Genomic DNA, 17615 nt, shown 5'->3' with positions numbered 1-17615 from the left:
GCCGCAACCGTTTTGACCTTGTCCCCTTGTGAAATGGTTCTCCGACTGACGGAAAAAGTGCTGGGGAGAAATTTTGATTTGTACCACCAGATGGCAGAGATAAACAGATACCATCCCGCAGCGTCGATCTGGAAAAGCTGATGACTGGCAGCATTCTCCAGCTCACACGACCTGAGACTCGAATTCATTGAAACACTGGTTTGCAGTGTCTTGCGTGGTTTTGCTGTGGTCGTCTCTGTGGCGCAATTGGCTAGCGCGTTCGGCTGTTAACCAAAAAGTTGGTGGTTCAAGCCCACCCAGGGACGTCGGCCATTATTGAGTGCTTCTCTTAGAGCCCCTGGACGTGCTTGTTCTACTCTCTGTGTTTGCATTGGTGTCTTCTTTTCCTGATTATTTAACAACGCTGCTCTGATCCATTACCTGACTGTTTCCATGCATTCATGATAAGCAATTTTACATGAAATGAGCAAAAACCATGCACAGACGTCGAACCCATGCTAAATATATTAAGGTCGGTCGGGCTTCGAAAACAGCAATGCAAATTCATTCAATGGCTGCACAATCTGGGACTGTTCCACTGCTGGGATTAGGGAAAACAATTTGAATGCGGTGGACAATTTTAATGATATTTTACCTGCATCAAATAAGTTCACTTTTATTGATGTACACTAAAAGTCCCTGGCTGACATTGTTCCAGTCCACTGCTGACAGCTGATCAAAGCAGGTGTGGAATTGCTCGTGACAGCTGAGCACCAAGCGCTGAATTTTGTTCAGTTTTCAAATCCAATTCCACACATCGTGACTCAGAATCACTGCTGTGAGAGTGGGAAATCGCAGCAAATACTCAACAGGACGGGCAACTTGTGAAAACTCTTTCAATTTTTGTTGTACAGACTTTTCTTAAAACTTCAAACTGGACCATATGGCAATATAAAGCGTGTGTGTGTGTCTGTGGCTATGATGGTTCTATCGAAACTGAGAGTCTTGATGTTATGAGGGCGATGCATTGTGAGTGTGTCAGTTGTAAATCTCCTTTTATTTTGATAATATATATCAGGTTCTAAATATATAAATATTGTGCACTTGAGTATTATGGGTGTATCAGTGTGCTCATTCTGAATAAATGTGTGTGTGTGTGCGTGTGTTACTTCTCAATGTATTTGTGTGTATCTGTGTTGTGTATACATTTTTCTATGTGTCAAAGCAAAGTAAGAGAGCAATAAATAAGCAGAAAGTACACATAAACTCACACAATGCCACAACACGGTTCAGAAATATGCACACAAACTCACACAGTCCGACAAAACGGTTCAGAAACCCGCAGACAAACTCACACAGTCCTAGAACACCGTTCAGAGACACATTAAACTCACAGCGTCCCACAACACGCTGCAAAGCCACACACAAACTCACACGGTCCCACAGCACGGTTCAGAGACATACACAAACTTACACAGTCCCACAACACGGTTCAGACACGCACACACAATTTCACTCAGTCCCGCCGTTCATTTAAAATACCTGTCGAGCACGATAGATCTTAAAACCAGAGACGTTCACCATCCTGACTGCACATATCCATTCCAGTAGCGAAAGGGGGAGCACTGGCTCCGGCCAGTTCTGATATAGCACGAGGCTTGTCAATCAAGTCATGCTCCACCCAGCCCAGATTGAGTCACCTACCAGGTCGCAGTTTACTGTGTGTCAGAACCTGCCCCTCAGGTGTGGGAGATTCCAAGCTTAGTCTGTCGGTTAAAAGGGCATGGGGGCAGATTGGCCTTTTGCCATGTGGCAGTATCCTCAATAAAAGCCTCTTTGCCTGGGAAACCGGGTCTAACGGTAGCTACCTGGAGACGAACCGTCAACATTGTGAGTGCAAAAGCAAACGAATGGTGGATGCTGGAAATCTGAAATGAAAAGAGAAAATGCAGGAAATGCGCAGCAACTCAGGCAGCACATCTGGAAAGACAAAGTGTTAGACTTTCTGGTGGGTAGCCTTTCTTCACAACTGGATAAAGGTTAGAGATTGAACAGGTATAAAGCGAGTGCAGATGCAGAGGGAAAGGCGAAGGGGCAAGGTCTGGGATAGGGTGGAACTGTGGCCTGGAGAGTTTGTCTATCAGAGGAAAGATTTCCGCAGCAGAACAGTGTGACATTGTTAAATGAGCTCTGTTTTGTGCTTCGTACAATTGTTGAATTGCCGCAACCGTTTTGACCTTGTCCCCTTGTGAAATGGTTCTCCGACTGACGGAAAAAGTGCTGGGGAGAAATTTTGATTTGTACCACCAGATGGCAGAGATAAACAGATACCATCCCGCAGCGTCGATCTGGAAAAGCTGATGACTGGCAGCATTCTCCAGCTCACACGACCTGAGACTCGAATTCATTGAAACACTGGTTTGCAGTGTCTTGCGTAGTTTTGCTGTGGTCGTCTCTGTGGCGCAATTGGCTAGCGCGTTCGGCTGTTAACCAAAAAGTTGGTGGTTCAAGCCCACCCAGGGATGTCGGCCATTATTGAGTGCTTCTCTTAGAGCCCCTGGACGTGCTTGTTCTACTCTCTGTGTTTGCATTGGTGTCTTCTTTTCCTGATTATTTAACAACGCTGCTCTGATCCATTACCTGACTGTTTCCATGCATTCATGATAAGCAATTTTACATGAAATGAGCAAAAACCATGCACAGACGTCGAACCCATGCTAAATATATTAAGGTCGGTCGGGCTTCGAAAAAAGCAATGCAAATTCATTCAATGGCTGCACAATCTGGGACTGTTCCACTGCTGGGATTAGGGAAAACAATTTGAATGCGGTGGACAATTTTAATGATATTTTACCTGCATCAAATAAGTTCACTTTTAATGATGTACACTAAAAGTCCCTGGCTGACATTGTTCCAGTCCACTGCTGACAGCTGATCAAAGCAGGTGTGGAATTGCTCGTGACAGCTGAGCACCAAGCGCTGAATTTTGTTCAGTTTTCAAATCCAATTCCACACATCGTGACTCAGAATCACTGCTGTGAGAGTGGGAAATCGCAGCAAATACTCAACAGGACGGGCAACTTGTGAAAACTCTTTCAATTTTTGTTGTACAGACTTTTCTTAAAACTTCAAACTGGACCATATGGCAATATAAAGCGTGTGTGTGTGTCTGTGGCTGTGATGGTTCTATCGAAACTGAGAGTCTTGATGTTATGAGGGCGATGCATTGTGAGTGTGTCAGTTGTAAATCTCCTTTTATTTTGATAATATATATCAGGTTCTAAATATATAAATATTGTGCACTTGAGTATTATGGGTGTATCAGTGTGCTCATTCTGAATAAATGTGTGTGTGTGTGCGTGTGTTACTTCTCAATGTATTTGTGTGTATCTGTGTTGTTTATACATTTTTCTATGTGTCAAAGCAAAGTAAGAGAGCAATAAATAAGCAGAAAGTACACATAAACTCACACAATGCCACAACACGGTTCAGAAACATGCACACAAACTCACACAGTCCGACAAAACGGTTCAGAAACCCGCAGACAAACTCACACAGTCCTAGAACACCGTTCAGAGACACATTAAACTCACAGCGTCCCACAACACGCTGCAAAGCCACACACAAACTCACACGGTCCCACAGCACGGTTCAGAGACATACACAAACTTACACAGTCCCACAACACGGTTCAGACACGCACACACAATTTCACTCAGTCCCGCCGTTCATTTAAAATACCTGTCGAGCACGATAGATCTTAAAACCAGAGACGTTCACCATCCTGACTGCACATATCCATTCCAGTAGCGAAAGGGGGAGCACTGGCTCCGGCCAGTTCTGATATAGCACGAGGCTTGTCAATCAAGTCATGCTCCACCCAGCCCAGATTGAGTCACCTACCAGGTCGCAGTTTACTGTGTGTCAGAACCTGCCCCTCAGGTGTGGGAGATTCCAAGCTTAGTCTGTCGGTTAAAAGGGCATGGGGGCAGATTGGCCTTTTGCCATGTGGCAGTATCCTCAATAAAAGCCTCTTTGCCTGGGAAACCGGGTCTAACGGTAGCTACCTGGAGACGAACCGTCAACATTGTGAGTGCACATGCAAACGAATGGTGGATGCTGGAAATCTGAAATGAAAAGAGAAAATGCAGGAAATGCGCAGCAACTCAGGCAGCACATCTGGAAAGACAAACAGTGTTAGACTTTCTGGTGGGTAGCCTTTCTTCACAACTGGATAAAGGTTAGAGATTGAACAGGTATAAAGCGAGTGCAGAGGCAGAGGGAAAGGCGAAGGGGCAAGGTCTGGGATAGGGTGGAACTGTGGCCTGGAGCGTTTGTCTGTCAGGGGAAAGATCTCCGCAGCAGAACAGTGTGACATTGTTAAATGAGCTCTGTTTTGTGCTTCGTACAATTGTTGAATTGCCGCAACCGTTTTGACATTGTCCCCTTGTGAAATGGTTCTCCGACTGACGGAAAAAGTGCTGGGGAGAAATTTTGATTTGTACCACCAGATGGCAGAGATAAACAGATACCATCCCGCAGCGTCGATCTGGAAAAGCTGATGACTGGCAGGATTCTCCAGCTCACACGACCTGAGACTCGAATTCATTGAAACACTGGTTTGCAGTGTCTTGGGTGATTTTGCTGTGGTCGTCTCTGTGGCGCAATTGGCTAGCGCGTTCGGCTGTTAACCGAAAGGTTGGTGGTTTAAGCCCAGCCAGGGACGTCGGCCCTTATTGAGCGTTTCACTTAGCGCCCCTGGACGTGCTTGTTCTACTCTCTGTGTTTGCATTGGTGTCTTCTTTTCCTGATTATTTAACAACGCTGCTCTGATCCATTACCTGACTGTTTCCATGCATTCATGATAAGCAATTTTCAATGAAATGAGCAAAAACCATGCACAGACGTCGAACCCATGCTAAATATATTAAGGTCGGTCGGGCTTCCAAAAAAGCAATGCAAATTCATTCAATGGCTGCACAATCTGGGACTGTTCCAGCGCTGGGATTAGGGAAAACAAGTTGAATGCGGTGGACAATGTTAATGATATTTTACCTGCATCAAATAAGTTCACTTTTATTGATGTACACTAAAAGTCCCTGGCTGACATTGTTCAAGTGCACTGCTAACAGCTGATCAAAGCAGGTGTGGAATTGCTCTTGACAGCTGAGCACCAAGCGCTGAATTTTCTTCAGTTTTCAAATCCAATTCCACACATCGTGACTCAGAATCAATGCTCTGAGAGTGGGAAATCGCTGCAAATACTCAACAGGACGGGCAACTTGTGAAAACTCTTTCAATTTTTGTTGTGCAGACTTTTTTTAAAACTTCAAACTGGACCATATGGCAATATAAAGCGTGTGTGTGTGGCTGTGGCTGTGATGGTTCTATCGAAACTGAGACTCTTGATGTTATGAGGGCGAGGCATTGTGAGTGTGTCAGTTGTAAATCTCCTTTTATTTTGATAATATATATCAGGTTCTAAATATATAAATATAGTGCACTTGAGTATTATGGGTGTATCAGTGTGCTCATTCTGAATAAATGTGTGTGTGCGTGTGCGTGTGTTACTTCTCAATGTATTTGTGTGTATCTGTGTTGTGTATACATTTTGCTATGTGTCAAAGCAAAGTAAGAGAGCAATAAATAAGCAGAAAGTACACATAAACTCACACAATGCCACAACACGGTTCAGAAACACGCACACAAACTCACACAGTCCGACAAAACGGTTCAGAAACCCGCAGACAAACTCACACAGTCCGAGAACACCGTTCAGAGACACATTAAACTCACAGCGTCCCACAACACGCTGCAAAGCCACACACAAACTCACACGGTCCCACAGCACGGTTCAGAGACATACACAAACTTACACATTCCCACAACACGGTTCAGACACGCACACACAATCTCACTCAGTCCCGCCTTTCATTTAAAATACCTGTCGAGCACGATAGATCTTAAAACCAGAGACGTTCACCATCCTGACTGTACATATCCATTCCAGTAGCGAAAGGGGGAGCACTGGCTCCGGCCAGTTCTGATATAGAACGAGGCTTGTCAATCAAGTCATGCTCCACCCAGCCCAGATTGAGTCACCTACCAGGTCGCAGTTTACTGTGTGTCAGAACCTGCCCCTCAGGTGTGGGAGATTCCAAGCTCAGTCTGTCGGTTAAAAGGGCATTGGGGCAGATTGGCCTTTTGCCATGTGGCAGTATCCTCAAGAAAAGCCTCTTTGTCTGGGAAACCGGGACTAATGGTAGCTACCTGGAGACGAACCGTCAACATTGTGAATGCAAAAGTAAACGAATGGTGGATGCTGGAAATCTGAAATGAAAAGAGAAAATGCAGGAAATGCGCAGCAACTCAGGCAGCACATCTGGAAAGACAAACAGTGTTAGACTTTCTGGTGGGTAGCCTTTCTTCACAACTGGATAAAGGTTAGAGATTGAACAGGTATAAAGCGAGTGCAGAGGCCGAGGGAAAGTCGAAGGGGCGAGGTCTGGGATAGGGTGGAACTGTGGCCTGGAGAGTTTGTCTGTCAGGGGAAAGATTTCCGCAGCAGAACAGTGTGACATTGTTAAATGAGCTCTGTTTTGTGCTTCGTACAATTGTTGAATTGCCGCAACCGTTTTGACATTGTCCCCTTGTGAAATGGTTCTCCGACTGACGGAAAAAGTGCTGGGGAGAAATTTTGATTTGTACCACCAGATGGCAGAGATAAACAGATACCATCCCGCAGCGTCGATCTGGAAAAGCTGATGACTGGCAGGATTCTCCAGCTCACACGACCTGAGACTCGAATTCATTGAAACACTGGTTTGCAGTGTCTTGCGTGACTTTGCTGTGGTCGTATCTGCGGCGTAATTGGCTAGCGCATTCGGCTGTTAACCGAAATGTTGGTGGTTCAAGCCCACCCAGGGACATCGGCCCTTATTGAGCGTTTCACTTAGCGCCCCTGGACGTGCTTGTTCTACTCTCTGTGTTTGCATTGGTGTCTTCTTTTCCTGATTATTTAACAACGCTGCTCTGATCCATTACCTGACTGTTTCCATGCATTCATGAAAAGCAATTTTCAATGAAATGAGAAAAAACCATGCACAGACGTCGAACCCATGCTAAATATATTAAGGTCGGTCGGGCTTCGAAAAAAGCAATGCAAATTCATTCAATGGCTGCACAATCTGGGACTGTTCCACCGCTGGGATTAGGGAAAACAAGTTGAATGCGGTGGACCATTTTAATGATATTTTACCTGCATCAAATAAGTTCACTTTTATTGATGTACACTAAAAGTCCCTGGCTGACATTGTTCCAGTCCACTGCTAACAGCTGATCAAAGCAGGTGTGGAATTGCTCGTGACAGCTGAGCACCAAGCGCTGAATTTTCTTCAGTTTTCAAATCCAATTCCACACATCGTGACTCAGAATCACTGTTCTGAGAGTGGGAAATCGCTGCAAATACTCAACAGGACGGGCAACTTGTGAAAACTCTTTCAATTTTTGTTGTACAGACTTTTCTTAAAACTTCAAACTGGACCATATGGCAATATAAAGCGTGTGTGTGTGTCTGTGGCTGTGGCTGTCATGGTTCTATCGAAACTGTGCGTCTTGATGTTGTGAGGGCGATGCATTGTGAGTGTGTCAGTTGTAAATCTCCTTTTATTTTGATAATATATATCAGGTTCTAAATATATAAATATTGTGCACTTGAGTATTATGGGTGTATCAGTGTGCTCATTCTGAATAAATGTGTGTGTGTGTGGGCGTGTGTTACTTCTCAATGTATTTGTGTGTATCTGTGTTGTGTATACATTTTTCTATGTGTCAAAGCAAAGTAAGAGAGCAATAAATAAGCAGAAAGTACACATAAACTCACACAATGCCACAACACGGTTCAGAAACACGTACACAAACTCACACAGTCCGACAAAACGGTTCAGAAACCCGCAGACAAACTCACACAGTCCTAGAACACCGTTCAGAGACACATTAAACTCACAGCGTCCCACAACACGCTGCAAAGCCACACACAAACTCACACGGTCCCACAGCACGGTTCAGAGACATACACAAACTTACACAGTCCCACAACACGGTTCAGACACGCACACACAATCTCACTCAGTCCCGCCGTTCATTTAAAATACCTGTCGAGCACGATAGATCTTAAAACCAGAGACGTTCACCATCCTGACTGCACATATCCATTCCAGTAGCGAAAGGGGGAGCACTGGCTCCGGCCAGTTCTGATATAGCACGAGGCTTGTCAATCAAGTCATGCTCCACCCAGCCCAGATTGAGTCACCTACCAGGTCACAGTTTACTGTGTGTCAGAACCTGCCCCTCAGGTGTGGGAGATTCCAAGCTTAGTCTGTCGGTTAAAAGGGCATGGGGGCAGATTGGCCTTTTGACATGTGGCAGTATCCTCAATAAAAGCCTCTTTGCCTGGGAAACCGGGTCTAACGGTAGCTACCTGGAGACGAACCGTCAACATTGTGAGTGCAAAAGCAAACGAATGGTGGATGCTGGAAATCTGAAATGAAAAGAGAAAATGCAGGAAATGCGCAGCAACTCAGGCGGCACATCTGGAAAGACAAACAGTGTTCGACTTTCTGGTGGGTAGCCTTTCTTCACAACTGGATAAAGGTTAGAGATTGAACAGGGATAAAGCGAGTGCAGAGGCAGAGGGAAAGGCGAAGGGGCAAGGTCTGGGATAGGGTGGAACTGTGGCCTGGAGAGTTTGTCTGTCAGGGAAAAGATTTCCGCAGCAGAACAGTGTGACATTGTTAAATGAGCTCTGTTTTGTGCTTCGTACAATTGTTGAATTGCCACAACCGTTTTGACATTGTCCCCTTGTGAAATGGTTCTCCGACTGATGGAAAAAGTGCTGGGGAGAAATTTTGATTTGTACCACCAGATGGCAGAGATAAACAGATACCATCCCGCAGCGTCGATCTGGAAAAGCTGATGACTGGCAGGATTCTCCAGCTCACACGACCTGAGACTCGAATTCATTGAAACACTGGTTTGCGGTGTCTAGGGTGACTTAGATGTGGTCGTCTCTGTGGCGCAATTGGCCAGTGCGTTCGGTTGTTAACCGCGAGGTTGGTGGTTCAAGCTCACCCAGTGGACGTCGGCCCTTCTCGAGCGTTTCACTTCGCGCCCCTGGATGCGCTTGTTCTACTCTCTGTGTTTGCATTAGTGCCTTCTTTTCCTGATTATTTAACAACGCTCCTCTGATCCATTACCTGACTGTTTCCATGCATTCATTAAAAGCAATTTTCAGTGAAATGAGCAAAAACCATGCACAGACGTCGAACCCATGCTAAATATATTAAGGTCGGTCGGGCTTCGAAAAAAGCAATGCAAATTCATTCAATGGCTGCACAATCTGGGACTGTTCCACCGCTGGGATTAGGGAAAACAATTTGAGTGCGGTGGACCATTTTAATGATATTTTACCTGCATCAAATAAGTTCACTTTTATTGATGTACACTAAAAGTCCCTGGCTGACATTGTTCCAGTCCACTGCTATCAGCTGATCAAAGAAGGTGTGGAATTGCTCGTGACAGCTGAGCACCAAGCGCTGAATTTTCTTCAGTTTTCAAATCCAATTCCACACATCGTGACTCAGAATCACTGCTCTGAGAGTGGGAAATCGCTGCAAATACTCAACAGGACGGGCAACTTGTGAAAACTCTTTCAATTTTTGTTGTACAGACTTTTCTTAAAACTTCAAACTGGACCATATGGCAATATAAAGCGTGTGTGTGTGTCTGTGGCTGTGGCTGTCATGGTTCTATCGAAACTGTGAGTCTTGATGTGATGAGGGCGATGCATTGTGAGTGTGTCAGTTGTAAATCTCCTTTTATTTTGATAATATATATCAGGTTCTAAATATATAAATATTGTGCACTTGAGTATTATGGGTGTATCAGTGTGCTCATTCTGAATAAATGTGTGCGTGTGTTACTTCTCAATGTATTTGTGTGTATCTGTGTTGTGTATACATTTTTCTATGTGTCAAAGCAAAGTAAGAGAGCAATAAATAAGCAGAAAGTACACATAAACTCACACAATGCCACAACACGGTTCAGAAACACGCACACAAACTCACACAGTCCGACAAAACGGTTCAGAAACCCGCAGACAAACTCACACAGTCCTAGAACACCGTTCAGAGACACATTAAAATCACAGCGTCCCACAACACGCTGCAAAGCCACACACAAACTCACACGGTCCCACAGCACGGTTCAGAGACATACACAAACTTACACAGTCCCACAACACGGTTCAGACACGCACACACAATCTCACTCAGTCCCGCCGTTCATTTAAAATACCTGTCGTGCACGATAGATCTGAAAACCAGAGACGTTCACCATCCTGACTGCACATATCCATTCCAGGAGCGAAAGGGGGAGCACTGGCTCCGGCCAGTTCTGATATAGCACGAGGCTTGTCAATCAAGTCATGCTCCACCCAGCCCAGATTGAGTCACCTACCAGGTAACAGTTTACTGTGTGTCAGAACCTGCCCCTCAGGTGTGGGAGATTCCAAGCTTAGTCTGTCGGTTAAAAGGGCATGGGGGGCAGATTGGCCTTTTGCCATGTGGCAGTATCCTCAATAAAAGCCTCTTTGCCTGGGAAACCGGGTCTAACGGTAGCTACCTGGAGACGAACCGTCAACATTGTGAGTGCAAAAGCAAACGAATGGTGGATGCTGGAAATCTGAAATGGAAAGAGAAAATGCAGGAAATGCGCAGCAACTCAGGCAGCACATCTGGAAAGACAAACAGTGTGAGACTTTCTGGTGGGTAGCCTTTCTTCACAACTGGATAAAGGTTAGAGATTGAACAGGTATAAGGCGAGTGCAGAGGCAGAGGGAAAGGCGAAGGGGCAAGGTCTGGGATAGGGTGGAACTGTGGCCTGGAGAGTTTGTCTGTCAGGGGAAAGATTTCCGCAGCAGAACAGTGTGACATTGTTAAATGAGCTCTGTTTTGTGCTTCGTACAATTGTTGAATTGCCACAACCGTTTTGACATTGTCCCCTTGTGAAATGGTTCTCCGACTGATGGAAAAAGTGCTGGGGAGAAATTTTGATTTGTACCACCAGATGGCAGAGATAAACAGATACCATCCCGCAGCGTCGATCTGGAAAAGCTGATGACTGGCAGGATTCTCCAGCTCACACGACCTGAGACTCGAATTCATTGAAACACTGGTTTGCGGTGTCTTGGGTGACTTTGCTGTGGTCGTTTCTGTGGCGCAATTGGCTAGTGTGTTCGGCTGTTAACCGAGAGGTTGGTGGTTCAATCCCACCCAGGGACGTCGGCCCGTCTTGAGCGTTTCACTTCGCGCCCCTGGGCACGCTTGTTCTACTCTCTGTGTTTGCATTTCTGCCTTCTTTTCCTGATTATTTAACAACGCTGCTCTGATCCATGACCTGACTGTTTCCATGCATTCATGATAAGCAATTTTCAATGAAATGAGCAAAAACCATGCACAGACGTCGAGCCCATGCTAAATATATTAAGTTCGGTCGGGCTTCGAAAAAAACAATGCAAATTCATTCAATGGCTGCACAATCTGGGACTGTTCCACCGCTGGGATTAGGGAAAACAAGTTGAATGCGGTGGACCATTTTAATGATATTTTACCTGCATCAAATAAGTTCACTTTTATTGATGTACACTAAAAGTCCCTGGCTGACATTGTTCCAGTCCACTGCTAACAGCTGATCAAAGCAGGTGTGGAATTGTTCGTGACAGCTGAGCACCAAGCGCTGAATTTTCTTCAGTTTTCAAATCCAATTCCACACATCGTGACTCAGAATCACTGCTCTGAGAGTGGGAAATCGCTGCAAATACTCAACAGGACGGGCAACTTGTGAAAACTCTTTCAATTTTTGTTGTACAGACTTTTCTTAAAACTTCAAACTGGACCATATGGCAATATAAAGCGTGTGTGTGTGTCTGTGGCTGTGGCTGTCATGGTTCTATCGAAACTGTGAGTCTTGATGTTATGAGGGCGATGCATTGTGAGTGTGTCAGTTGTAAATCTCCTTTTATTTTGATAATATATATCAGGTTCTAAATATATAAATATTGTGCACTTGAGTATTATGGGTGTATCAGTGTGCTCATTCTGAATAAATGTGTGCGTGTGTTACTTCTCAATGTATTTGTGTGTATCTGTGTTGTGTATACATTTTTCTATGTGTCAAAGCAAAGTAAGAGAGCAATAAATAAGCAGAAAGTACACATAAACTCACACAATGCCACAACACGGTTCAGAAACACGCACACAAACTCACACAGTCCGACAAAACGGTTCAGAAACCCGCAGACAAACTCACACAGTCCTAGAACACCGTTCAGAGACACATTAAACTCAAAGCGTCCCACAACACGCTGCAAAGCCACACACAAACTCAGACGGTCCCACAGCACGGTTCAGAGACATACACAAACTTACACAGTCCCACAACACGGTTCAGACACGCACACACAATCTCACTCAGTCCCGCCATTCATTTAAAATACCTGTCGAGCACGATAGATCTGAAAACCAGAGACGTTCACCATCCTGACTGCACATATCCATTCCAGTAGCGAAAGGGGGAGCACTGGCTCCGGCCAGTTCTGATATAGCACGAGGCTTGTCAATCAAGTCATGCTCCACCCAGCCCAGATTGAGTCACCTACCAGGTCGCAGTTTACTGTGTGTCAGAACCTGCCCCTCAGGTGTGGGAGATTCCAAGCTTAGTCTGTCGGTTAAAAGGGCATGGGGGCGGAATGGCCTTTTGCCATGTGGCAGTATCCTCAATAAAAGCCTCTTTGCCTGGGAAACCGGGTCTAACGGTAGCTACCTGGAGACGAACCGTCAACATTGTGAGTGCAAAAGCAAACGAATGGTGGATGCTGGAAATCTGAAATGGAAAGAGAAAATGCAGGAAATGCGCAGCAACTCAGGCAGCACATCTGGAAAGACAAACAGTGTGAGACTTTCTGGTGGGTAGCCTTTCTTCACAACTGGATAAAGGTTAGAGATTGAACAGGTATAAAGCGAGTGCAGAGGCAGAGGGAAAGGCGAAGGGGCAAGGTCTGGGATAGGGTGGAACTGTGGACTGGAGAGTTTGTCTGTCAGGGGAAAGATTTCCGCAGCAGAACAGTGTGACATTGTTAAATGAGCTCTGTTTTGTGCTTCGTACAATTGTTGAATTGCCACAACCGTTTTGACATTGTCCCCTTGTGAAATGGTTCTCCGACTGATGGAAAAAGTGCTGGGGAGAAATTTTGATTTGTACCACCAGATGGCAGAGATAAACAGATACCATCCCGCAGCGTCGATCTGGAAAAGCTGATGACTGGCAGGATTCTCCAGCTCACACTACCTGAGACTCGAATTCATTGAAACACTGGTTTGCAGTGTCTTGGGTGACTTTTCTGTGGTCGTCTCTGTGGCACAATTGGCTAGTGCGTTCGGCTGCTAAGCGAGAGGTTGGTGGTTTAAGACCACCCAGGAACGTCGGCCCTTCTTGAGCGTTTCACTTCGCGCCCCTGGACGCGCTTGTTCTAATCTCCGAGTTTGCATTGGTGCCTTCTTTTCCTGATTATTTAACAACGCTGCTCTGATCCATGACCTGACTGTTTCCATGCATTCATGATAAGCAATTTTCAATGAAATGAGCAAAAACCATGCACAGACGTCGAACCCATGCTAAATATATTAAGGTCGGTCGGGCTTCGAAAAAAGCAATGCAAATTCATTCAATGGCTGCACAATCTGGGACTGTTCCACCGCTGGGATTAGGGAAAACAAGTTGAATGCGGTGGACCATTTTAATGATATTTTACCTGCATCAAATAAGTTCACTTTTATTGATGTACACTAAAAGTCCCTGGCTAACATTGTTCCAGTCCACTGCTGACAGCTGATCAAAGCAGGTGTGGAATTGCTCGTGACAGCTGAGCACCAAGCGCTGAATTTTCTTCATTTTTCAAATCCAATTCCACACATCGTGACTCAGAATCACTGCTGTGAGAGTGGGAAATCGCTGCAAATACTCAACAGGACGGGCAACTTGTGAAAACTCTTTCAATTTTTGTTGTACAGACTTTTCTTAAAACTTCAAACTGGACCATATGTCAATATAAAGCGTGTGTGTGTGTCTGTGGCTGTGGCTGTGATGGTTCTATCGAAACTGAGAGTCTTGATGTTATGAGGGCGATGCATTGTGAGTGTGTCAGTTGTAAATCTCCTTTTATTTTGATAATATATATCAGGTTCTAAATATATAAATATTGTGCACTTGAGTATTATGGGTGTATCAGTGTGCTCATTCTGAATAAATGTGTGTGTGTGTGTGTGTGTGTGTTACTTCTCAATATATTTGTGTGTATCTGTGTTGTGTATACATTTTTCTATGTGTCAAAGCAAAGTAAGAGAGCAATAAATAAGCAGAAAGTACACATAAACTCACACAATGCCACAACATGGTTCAGAAACATGCACACAAACTCACACAGTCCGACAAAACGGTTCAGAAACCCGCAGACAAACTCACACAGTCCGAGAACACCGTTCAGAGACACATTAAACTCACACCGTCCCACAACACGCTGCAAAGCCACACACAAAATCACACGGTCCCACAGCACGGTTCAGAGACATACACAAATTACACAGTCCCACAACACGGTTCAGACACGCACACACAATCTCACTCAGTCCCGCCGTTCATTTAAAATACCTGTCGAGCACGATAGATCTTAAAACCAGAGACGTTCACCATCCTGACTGCACATATCCATTCCGGTAGCGAAAGGGGGAGCACTGGCTCCGGCCAGTTCTGATATAGCACGAGGCTTGTCAATCAAGTCATGCTCCACCCAGCCCAGATTGAGTCACCTACCAGGTCGCAGTTTACTGTGTGTCAGAACCTGCCCCTCAGGTGTGGGAGATTCCAAGCTTAGTCTGTCGGTTAAAAGGGCATGGGGGCAGATTGGCCTTTTGCCATGTGGCAGTATCCTCAATAAAAGCCTCTTTGCCTGGGAAACCGGGTCTAACGGTAGCTACCTGGAGACGAACCGTCAACATTGTGAGTGCAAAAGCAAACGAATGGTGGATGCTGGAAATCTGAAATGAAAAGAGAAAATGCAGGAAATGCGCAGCAACTCAGGCAGCACATCTGGAAAGACAAACAGTGTTAGACTTTCTGGTGAGTAGCCTTTCTTCACAACTGGATAAAGGTTAGAGATTGAACAGGTATAAAGCGAGTGCAGAGGCAGAGGGAAAGGCGAAGGGGCAAGGTGTGGGATAGGGTGGAACTGTGGCCTGGAGAGTTTGTCTGTCAGGGGAAAGATTTCCGCAGCAGAACAGTGTGACATTGTTAAATGAGCTCTGTTTTGTGCTTCGTACAATTGTTGAATTGCCGCAACCGTTTTGACATTGTCCCCTTGTGAAATGGTTCTCCGACTGATGGAAAAAGTGCTGGGGAGAAATTTTAATTTGTATAACCAGATGGCAGAGATAAACAGATACCATCCCGCAGCGTCGATCTGGTAAAGCGGATGACTGGCAGGATTCTCCAGCTCACACGACCTGAGACTCGAATTCATTGAAACACTGGTTTGCAGTGTCTCGCGTGATTTTGCTGTGGTCGTCTCTGTGGCGCAATTGGCTAGCGCGTTCGGCTGTTAAACGAAAGGTTGGTGGTTCAAGTCCACCCAGGGACGTCGGCCCTCATTGAGCGTTTCACTTCGCGCCCCTGGACGTGCTTGTTCGGCTCTCTGTGTTTGCATTGGTGTCTTCTTTTCCTGATTATTTAACAACGCTGCTCTGATCCATGACCTGACTGTTTCCATGCATTCATGATAAGCAATTTTCAATGAAATGAGCAAAAACCATGCACAGACGTCGAACCCATATATTAAGGTCGGTCGGGCTTCGAAAAAAGCAACGCAAATTCATTCAATGGCTGCACAATCTGGGACTGTTCCACCGCTGGGATTAGGGAAAACAAGTTGAATGCGGTGGAACATTTTAATGATATTTTACCTGCATCAAATAAGTTCACTTTTATTGATGTACACTAAAAGTCCCTGGCTGACATTGTTCCAGTCCACTGCTGACAGCTGATCAAAGCAGGTGTGGAATTGCTCGTGACAGCTGAGCACCAAGCGTTGAATTTTCTTCAGTTTTCAAATCCAATTCCACACATCGTGACTCAGAATCACTGCTGTGAGAGTGGGAAATCGCTGCAAATACTCAACAGGACGGGCAACTTGTGAAAACTCTTTCAATTTTTGTTGTACAGACTTTTCTTAAAACTTCAAACTGGACCATATGGCAATATGAAGCGTGTGTGTGTGTCTGTGGCTGTGGCTGTCATGGTTCTATCGGAACTGTGCGTCTTGATGTTATGAGGGCGATGCATTGTGAGTGTGTCAGTTGTAAATCTCCTTTTATTTTGAAAATATATATCAGGTTCTAAATATATAAATATTGTGCACTTGAGTATTATGGGTGTATCAGTGTGCTCATTCTGAATAAATGTGTGTGTGTGTGTTACTTCTCAATGTATTTGTGTGTATCTGTGTTGTGTATACATTTTTCTATGTGTCAAAGCAAAGTAAGAGAGCAATAAATAAGCAGAAAGTACACATAAACTCACACAATGGCACAACACGGTTCAGAAACACGCACACAAACTCACACAGTCCGACAAAACGGTTCAGAAACCCACAGACAAACTCATACAGTCCTAGAACACCGTTCAGAGACACATTAAACTCACACCGTCCCACAACACGCTGCAAAGCCACACACAAACTCACACGGTCCCACAGCACGGTTCAGAGACATACACAAACTTACACAGTCCCACAACACGGTTCAGACATGCACACACAATCTCACTCAGTCCCGCCGTTCATTTAAAATACCTGTCGAGCACGATAGATCTTAAAACCAGAGACCTTCACCATCCTGACTGCACATATCCATTCCAGTAGCGAAAGGGTGAGCACTGGCTCCGGCCAGTTCTGATATAGCACGAGGCTTGTCAATCAAGTCATGCTCCACCCAGCCCAGATTGAGTCACCTACCAGGTCGCAGTTTACTGTGTGTCAGAACCTGCCCCTCAGGTGTGGGAGATTCCAAGCGTAGTCTGTCGGTTAAAGGGCATGGGGGCAGATTGGCCTTTTGCCATGTGGCAGTATCCTCAATAAAAGCCTCTTTGCCTGGGAAACCGGGTCTAACGGTAGCTACCTGGAGATGAACCGTCAACATTGTGAGTGCAAAAGCAAACGAATGGTAGATGCTGGAAATCTGAAATGAAAAGAGAAAATGCAGGAAATGTGCAGCAACTCAGGCAGCACATCTGGAAAGACAAACAGTGTTAGACTTTCTGGTGGGTAGCCTTTCTTCACAACTGGATAAAGGTTAGAGATTGAACAGGTATAAAGCGAGTGCAGAGGCAGAGGGAAAGTCGAAGGGGCGAGGTCTGGGATAGGGTGGAACTGTGGCCTGGAGAGTTTGTCTGTCAGGGGAAAGATTTCCGCAGCAGAACAGTGTGACATTGTTAAATGAGCTCTGTTTTGTGCTTCGTACAATTGTTGAATT

The 17615-nt window shown here is 45.2% G+C and overlaps 5 non-coding genes across 5 annotated transcripts; all 5 read left to right on the top strand.

Moving 5' to 3' along the window:
- Nucleotides 1-231: 231 nt before the first annotated feature.
- Nucleotides 232-305, top strand: trnan-guu (transfer RNA asparagine (anticodon GUU)). Its single transcript has one exon. It is a non-coding gene; the product is annotated as a tRNA-Asn (tRNA).
- A 2125-nt stretch (nucleotides 306-2430) lies between these two features.
- On the top strand, nucleotides 2431-2504 carry trnan-guu (transfer RNA asparagine (anticodon GUU)). The gene has a single exon. It is a non-coding gene; the product is annotated as a tRNA-Asn (tRNA).
- Nucleotides 2505-4631: 2127 nt separating this feature from the next.
- trnan-guu (transfer RNA asparagine (anticodon GUU)) lies at nucleotides 4632-4705 on the top strand. Its single transcript has one exon. It is a non-coding gene; the product is annotated as a tRNA-Asn (tRNA).
- Nucleotides 4706-11244: 6539 nt separating this feature from the next.
- trnan-guu (transfer RNA asparagine (anticodon GUU)) lies at nucleotides 11245-11318 on the top strand. Its single transcript has one exon. It is a non-coding gene; the product is annotated as a tRNA-Asn (tRNA).
- A 4335-nt stretch (nucleotides 11319-15653) lies between these two features.
- Nucleotides 15654-15727, top strand: trnan-guu (transfer RNA asparagine (anticodon GUU)). Its single transcript has one exon. It is a non-coding gene; the product is annotated as a tRNA-Asn (tRNA).
- Nucleotides 15728-17615: the final 1888 nt, after the last annotated feature.

The sequence above is a fragment of the Heterodontus francisci genome, chromosome 22 (assembly GCF_036365525.1).
Source record: "Heterodontus francisci isolate sHetFra1 chromosome 22, sHetFra1.hap1, whole genome shotgun sequence".
Classification (NCBI taxonomy): domain Eukaryota; kingdom Metazoa; phylum Chordata; class Chondrichthyes; order Heterodontiformes; family Heterodontidae; genus Heterodontus; species Heterodontus francisci.
Note: the sequence above shows the minus strand (reverse complement) of the source record. Positions and strands in the feature narration are given on the sequence as shown.